This window comes from Ixodes scapularis, unplaced genomic scaffold (assembly GCF_016920785.2).
Source record: "Ixodes scapularis isolate PalLabHiFi unplaced genomic scaffold, ASM1692078v2 PGA_scaffold28__5_contigs__length_5199819, whole genome shotgun sequence".
Classification (NCBI taxonomy): domain Eukaryota; kingdom Metazoa; phylum Arthropoda; class Arachnida; order Ixodida; family Ixodidae; genus Ixodes; species Ixodes scapularis.
In genome coordinates, this window is record NW_024609855.1 from 2,351,505 (window position 1) to 2,359,518 (window position 8,014).

The following is an 8,014-nucleotide window of genomic DNA, read 5'->3' on the forward strand; positions in this document are numbered from 1 at the left end:
ATAAACATAGTCGATTCAAAAAACAAAATCCGGAGTTTAAGTCACAGCTCTTCACGGAGGCATGTTTGGGGATTTTTACAACAATTAGAGCTGCGAATAATACATAGTAGTTATAATGCCGTTTTACCTACTTGCATATATATCACAATAAAAAATATAGATGCTCTCTTTTGAATAATTTTAGAGTAGGAGTGATTCAGAAACGCCACACGACAATCGTCAAAGCCTCGTCGTTCTTTCCCGCTTCTTTGATATTTTTTTTTCTCAGAAACTAAACATGTCAGGACATTAAAATAAAAAGGATTGTTCTTCTTGGAACATCTGCTACGTAATATAAAAATTTGAAGGAAAATAAGAAATTACGACTTCACCTCGTTGCCTGAATCCAAATGAAACCGCCCATATATATATATATATATATATATATATATATATATATATAGGAACAGCACCTGGGAACAAAAGACGGCACTCGAGAGAAATATGCTCAACACAATAATAGCCCTTAAAGGAGTTAGCCGAGGAGGTTGCCAAAAAAGAGATCAGTGAAACGTTTCGGGCCTGGTAGGCTCTTCGTCAGTCAAGTGAGAAGACTTCGTTCTCCTTTTCTTTCAATCAAAGAAAAAACGGCCGGAAAAAAGAAGAAGTTAATTGGAAAAATGCTTACCGTTTAGCGGGTGCCTACTCAACTAAATTCTCGCTTAAAAGTTTAATATATCTTGATACCAATGCAATAAATACTATGGAAATAATTAAATATAATATTATTACTGCCATTCTTATCATAAAACCAGTTTTTGGGACATGTGGTTGGGTATAACCCAACTATACCTGGTGTCATGTGAAGCCAATGAGAGGCCCAATGTTACGCGTTTGCTCGTGTCACATTAAACGATGAAGCGAGAAGAAAAAAAAAAAAAGCAACAGTGCGGTACCGATTAGAAGATCTCAATTAAATGTCCATAAAAAAAGACGGCAATGATCCTTTCGAACTGTTAATGAATAAAAAAATGATAGCGTTCAAGAGACCACGTAATTTATTAGATTTATTTAAACAGTCCCGAAACTCCATCGGACGTAGCCTGGTCCCGATTGGTTGCACCAAGTGCAATCATAACCAATGCAGTTTATGTGGGGACATAATTATAGCTAACTCTATTCATAGCACAGCGAATAACTTTAATTGGAAAATAAATGGTACCTTTGACTGTAATTCGGAAAATGTTATTTATTTAATTCAATGTAGAAAATGCCAAATTCAATACATAGGAGAAACTAAAACAAGCATAAGAAAACGCATGAATCTACATAAAAGTCATATACGTAAACACGTTGCCGGACCGGTTTCCCGTCACTTAAACTCCGCAGGACATAACGGACTTTCTGATTTTAATTTTATTATACTCCAGGGGGGCTTTCGAACCACCAGAGATCGAAAAAATAAAGAATCTGAATTTATCTATAGATTTAATACTTTAGAACCGAAGGGCCTTAACAGTTCGAAAGGATCATTGCCGTCTTTTTTTATGGACATTTAATTGAGATCTTCTAATCGGTACCGCACTGTTGCTTTTTTTTTTTTTTTTTTTTTCTTCTCGCTTTATCGTTTAATGTGACACGAGCAAACGCGTAACATTGGGCCTCTCATTGGCTTCACATGACACCAGGTATAGTTGGGTTATACCCAACCACATGTCCCAAAAACTGGTTTTATGATAAGAATGGCAGTAATAATATTATATTTAATTATTTCCATAGTATTTATTGCATTGGTATCAAGATATATTAAACTTTTAAGCGAGAATTTAGTTGAGTAGGCACCCGCTAAACGGTAAGCATTTTTCCAATTAACTTCTTCTTTTTTCCGGCCGTTTTTTCTTTGATTGAAAGAAAAGGAGAACGAAGTCTTCTCACTTGACTGACGAAGAGCCTACCAGGCCCGAAACGTTTCACTGATATCTTTTTTGGCAACCTCCTCGGCTAACTCCTTTAAGGGCTATTATTGTGTTGAGTATATATATATATATATATATATATATATATATATATATATATATATAATGGGATTGAGTAAAGATTGACAAGTGCAGCCGTAGTAATATTGAGAACGAAGAGGGGAGGAGATGATTATTGAATTTATTGCATTAAAGTTAGGGAAAGGGAAAGGGAAAGAGAGCTGGCGAAAAATTGGGCCAGGAGCGGGGATTGAACCCGCAACCTTCGCCTGACCGGGGCGACGCCTTAACCGATTAGACCATCCTGGCCACTGGTTTCGGCGGACTCAATTTCTGACCAGCTCTCTGTGTACTGTTTAGTTTCGAATTCGCTTAACTGGGTAGACGACAACCGTTGCTGATTTAAGGCCCGCGCTTCCCTTTCCCTAACTTTAATGCAATAAATTCAATAATCATCTCCTCCCCTCTTCGTTCTCAATATTACTACGGCTGCACTTGTCAATCTTTACTCAATCCCATTATATATACGGTGCAGCCTGTCCCTATGGGGAGGAGTGGTTCCCTAGATATCCTGTAAGACGGGCCCTTTCCGACATTTGCAAGCTGAGATGACGTGCCACGTCACTGCCGCATGTCGGAAATAGCGCGGGCCTTAAATCAGCAACGGTTGTCGTCTACCCAGTTAAGCGAATTCGAAACTAAACAGTACACAGAGAGCTGGTCAGAAATTGAGTCCGCCGAAACCAGTGGCCAGGATGGTCTAATCGGTTAAGGCGTCGCCCCGGTCAGGCGAAGGTTGCGGGTTCAATCTCCGCTCCTGGCCCAATTTTTCGCCAGCTCTCTTTCCCTTTCCCTTTCCCTAACTTTAATGCAATAAATTCAATAATCATCTCCTCCCCTCTTCGTTCTCAATATATATATATATATATATATATATATATATATATATATATATATATATATATATATATATATATATATATATATATATACAACACGGGCACTTCACGTCATCGTACGTGGTCTCCGAGGGGGATATAAACGAATATGTGCAGATGAATGAACCGTACTTAATCCAATTAATTAAAGAATCCAAGTTTTCAGGAACCCGCCGAAAGCCAAAAAATGGCGGAGATTAGCTCGCCGGAGAAAAGCTCACCGCAAAACCGGCGGATGCGGAGAAAAGCTCACCGGTCATTGAGCGTATGCATGCGGAGAAAAGCTCACCGATTTCTTTTCTTCTTTTTATATGGAGGCTGCTGGATCATGCGTAACATATATCAATTGGTTATCATTAGAATTTGTCAGCTTTGTAAAACGAAAAATGTACTTTTTTGCATACTCTGTTAAGCTTATTGGGTATATTGCTTCCAAATTAATAATTGCGGGAAAGTGTTTTCTGTGGCTTAGCCTCTAGGCAACGAAAGCCTGACTGAAATCTTTGTGAACTTGAAGAACAGGAAAATGTTCGAAAACTGAATAATGTCTGCTTAAAACCTAAAAATAAAAACTGTAAATGCCAAAAATCCGAAAGTGCATGCGCAACAACGCGGTGCCTGAAATTCCATTTGAAGCTCTTGTTAACAACAGGATAAAATAGTCAGTAGGATATCGAGGCTTCTTTCTTTCACGGACATGCACGTTTTCTAGCCGTTCGCGCTGGTGTTTCCACACGTCGCCTTTGTGTGATAGTGCCCTTCTACGGTGAGCCCCCCATGACTTTCAGAACTGCACACTGGCACCGTTGTTGCTCGTGACCTACGTATATGAGAGGTAGTGTTCTGTAAGGTAGCAAACAGAGCGAGTTGTTAAAAATTATACATATGAAAACCGCTCAAACGACGACGACGGAGTGAAGACAACAAACACGACAGGACGAGGCTGTTCTCGCAACTAAAGTTTTGCTACTGAAATTAACAGAAAGAAAACAGCGTAGCCGACACTGATTACATCAAGAAACACCTACTTATTTAGTAGGCACCCCACAATATTTGGAGCATACATTGACGATTCACAAACTGCTATTCCTATTTGCTCGCAAAGAACAAACATCTTTATTTGACAGAGCTACCGACGTCGCACTGTCAGTTATGAATAAATTGTTGTCTTTTTTTACCGGTGCATGATGTTCTCACTTTATAATTGCGGCTTCATTAATATACAGAATGGGTGATTACCAATTTCTGAGGAATTAGTAAATATGCCCAATAAACTTCAAGATTATTACAAAAAAGAGAACATATTTTATTGAAGTGACGAATGCGAATTGAGTTAAATTCATGCACGTCAGAGAAAAGGCCGGCAGTTGCCTAACGCAAATCGGTCACTCTTTTTGAACACAGGCACTACTCGCACTATTAACCAGTCATTTGGCAGAGTGCCCGAGGAAAAGGAAACGCGAAAAATGACTGTTAGAAAACGTTCCAGCATTTCAGCATACCGATGCAAAAACGCGTTGGGAATCTTATCAGGACCACAAGTGGTGTTTGCTTTTAAATTTACAACATCGAAAATACTCCCTCGTAAGATATAAAATCGGCGTGCATGAAGGATGGCGCACTTTTGGCTTGGTTGATAACGTCATGATTGAAAAAAAAAGACTAAAAGTAGACGCTGGAGTGCTGCGCAATTTCACTCTGGTCAGTAACCAACGCGCCATTAACCTTCATTTGATCGATCAGCTTTTTCTTGCCACGGAGATAATTCCAATACTTCTGGGCATCATTGGTTATGAAGCTTGTTAGTCTTGAAGGTGAACATTTCGGCAGACGTCTGCCTGGTTGGGTTCAATGTTATAAATGAATAAAGGGCAAACGCCAGCCAATCCCTAGAAGATCGTAGGGTCCCATCGTTTTGGTGCCGGCTCGGCACCTTCTTCAGGGGGGCTATTTAAAGGAGAAGCAGCTTCTTTCTTTTCTTCTGCGGTGAATGTAGGGCAGTATCTTCGTCTTTTACGGTGGTTAGTTTTCAAACCAGGTGCGGTACCTTCGTTTTCTTCGAAGTTGGTTATTTACACACGAAGATCAGCATCTTCGTTTTCCTCTATGGTAGTGGCCTGTTTCTTTGGTGTCTTCTCTAAGTGTCGTAGTCCACTGACGTATGCTGAGGGCAAGGTGCCGGAGGATCGATTAATATTTCCTGGTGTGGTCTGTATGCGCCATGACTCAATAAAGAGCCGTTGCCGCTAGTTGGTTTCTACATCCAGGATTCGTGTATTTTCAAAGTCGATGCGGTGGTCATTGTCCTCGAAGTGTTCCGCAACAGCGCTACGCTCTCGATCAAATTTCCGTACGTCATTCTTATGTTGGCGGACTCTTTCCTTGAGGTTTTTTGTTTCGCCGACGTATGAAGCGGAACACTCAGCACAGGGAATCTGGTACACAATGCCTTGTGCTTTTTCTCTCGCTGGACGGTTTTTCGGACGAGGCATTAGGTGCCCAAGTGTCGAAACAGGCTTGTGAGCCACCTGAATATCTTCTTTGGCCAGCGTACGAGCCAGAGTTTCGCTAGTTCCCTTTATATAAGGTACACATACGCGGATGTTAGGGCGGGACTGCGTGCTATTTTGTGGGTGCTCAAGACTGCGACCAAGACGACGGGCAACACGGCTCATGAAGCTGTTGGTGTAGTCATTCTTTTTGAGGTCGGCCGATGACAGCCTGTTCTTCACTTTCTTTATCTTTCTTAGAGGAGCAGATGTTCCGAGCTCTGGACAACAGGGTCGCAACCACCGACGCCTTGTGACTGGAAGGGTGGTATGAGTCATACCGAAGGTATGTCCAGTGTGGGTCGGCTTTCTGTATACAGTGAACTACATGTCTTCACCTACTCGCTTGACAAGCACGTCCAGAAACGGCAAGGTGCCGTTTTTTTTTCAAGCTCTAATGTAAACTGGATGGCTGGCTCGATGGTGGTATGAGTCAAACGTTCGGTTTGACTCATACCACCCTTCGAGCCACAAGGCGTCGGTGGTTGCGACCCTGTTGTCCAGAGGTCGGAACATCTGCTCCTCAAAGAAAGATAAAGAAAGTGAAGAACAGGCTGTCATCGGCCGACCTCAAAAAGAATGGCTGCACCAACAGCTTCATCAGCCGTGTTGCCCGTCGTCTTGGTCGCAGTCTTGAGCACCCACAGAATAGCACGCAGTCCCGCACTAACATCCTCGTCTGTGTACCTTATATAAAGGGAACTAGCGAAACTCTGGCTCGTACGCTGGCCAAAGAAGGTATTCAGGTGGCTCACAAACCTGTTTCGACACTTGGGCGCCTAATGCCTCGTCCGAAAGACCGTCCAGCGAGAGAAAAAGCACAAGGCATTGTGTACCAGATTCCCTGTGCTGAGTGTTCCGCTTCAAACGTCGGCGAAACAAAAAACCTCAAGGAAAGAGTCCGCCAACATAAGAATGACGTACGGAAATTTGATCGAGAGCGTAGCGCTGTTGCGGAACACTGCGAGGACAATGACCACCGCATCGACTTTGAAAATACACGAATCCTGGATGTAGAAACCAACTGGCGGCAACGGCTCTTTATTGAGTCATGGCGCATACACACCACACCAGGAAATATTAATCAATCCTCCGGCACCTTGCCCTCAGCATACGTCAGTGGACTACGACACTTAGAAAAGACACCAAAGAAACAGGCCCCTACCATAGAGGAAAACGAAGATGCTGATCTTCGTTTGTAAATAACCAACTTCGAAGAAAACGAAGGTACCGCACCTGGTTTGAAAACTAACTACCGTAAAAATCGAAGATACTGCCCTACATTCATCGCAGAAGAAAAGAAAGAAGCTGCTTCTCCTTTAAATAGCCCCCCTGAAGAAGGTGCCGAGCCGGCACCGAAACGTTGGGACCCTACGATCTTTTAGGGATTGGTTGGCGTTTGCCCTTTATTCATTTAAAAAAAAGCTTGTTAGTGTATTGGAAAAGTAAAATTAATTGGCGGTGTTGAACTTGGGTGGAAAGTTCGTCAATCAATTCTTGAATCCACCCTTGATTACTGTTTTTTTTTATTTTCTTTAGTCGATTAATTCTGCGCTTAAGACGAATAACTCCCCGGTTAATCCAGGCATTTGTTTTACCAATGCGCTTGTGTTTGGTTGGAACAAAGTTATCTAGGCAATAAGTAGACATTGACTTAAAATTTTTACAAAGGACGTTTACATCAGAATCTTGAAAGTTATCCAAACAGAGCTTTAAATAATATAGAACACTTTCATCATTGGCACGCAAAAAGCTTTTAACAGTGATAAAAGTATATTTATTTTTTTCTGACTGTTTGGTTAGAGAGCAACTAAAAGACACAAGTTTATGATCAGAGATACCTTGTTCAACTGTTACCTCGTAGTCACTTACGCAACGACTAATGAATACAAGGTCTAAAATTGAGCTCCTAGAACCTTGCTCACGTGTCACATTATTCACAACTTAAACTAAGTCATGGGAAAATATAATATCAAAAAATAAGCTCAGCATTTTGGGAATGTTCAGAAGATAAATGTGACCAGTCAATATTTGGGAGATTGAAATCACCAACCACAAGAAACCTAGAGTTACGATGAGCAGACATGTGGTTCTATAGTTTACACAAAAAATCAAGGGGGGAATTCGGAGGCCTGTAGACAGCGTATAAAATAAGTGTTTCCCCAACAGTTCACTTTCAAACATAAACTTTCGTGATCTTCAATTTGGTTCAAAAGTACTGCACCAATGCCATTCTTAAGTATAACCACGTCACCACCCCCACGGGAAAGACGGTCTCTGCGGAACTGCTTGTAGGAATCGGATACGATGCTATAGTCGATAATGCTGTCCTGAAGCCAGGTTTCAGTAATAACTGCTATTTGGAGGTTGTGGGTGAGCAATAAAAATTCAAGCTGCTCCATTTTGTTTACTATACTTTGGGCATTTAAATTCAGAAGCCGTAGTTGCTTTCTTACAACACTGGCTTCTCGTCATTCAACGGGTTCAGGTTGTATGAAAGAAGGGAGTTTCACCCGCTCATTGGTCAATTCATCCCACACGTAGGATTCATTGTTTACCCTAAGTTTATCGT

At 41.4% G+C, this 8,014-nt stretch overlaps 1 non-coding gene across 1 annotated transcript; it reads right to left on the reverse strand.

The window, feature by feature from the left end:
- Positions 1-2,190: 2,190 nt before the first annotated feature.
- On the reverse strand, positions 2,191-2,264 carry Trnat-ggu. The gene has a single exon. It is a non-coding gene; the product is annotated as a tRNA-Thr (tRNA).
- Positions 2,265-8,014: the final 5,750 nt, after the last annotated feature.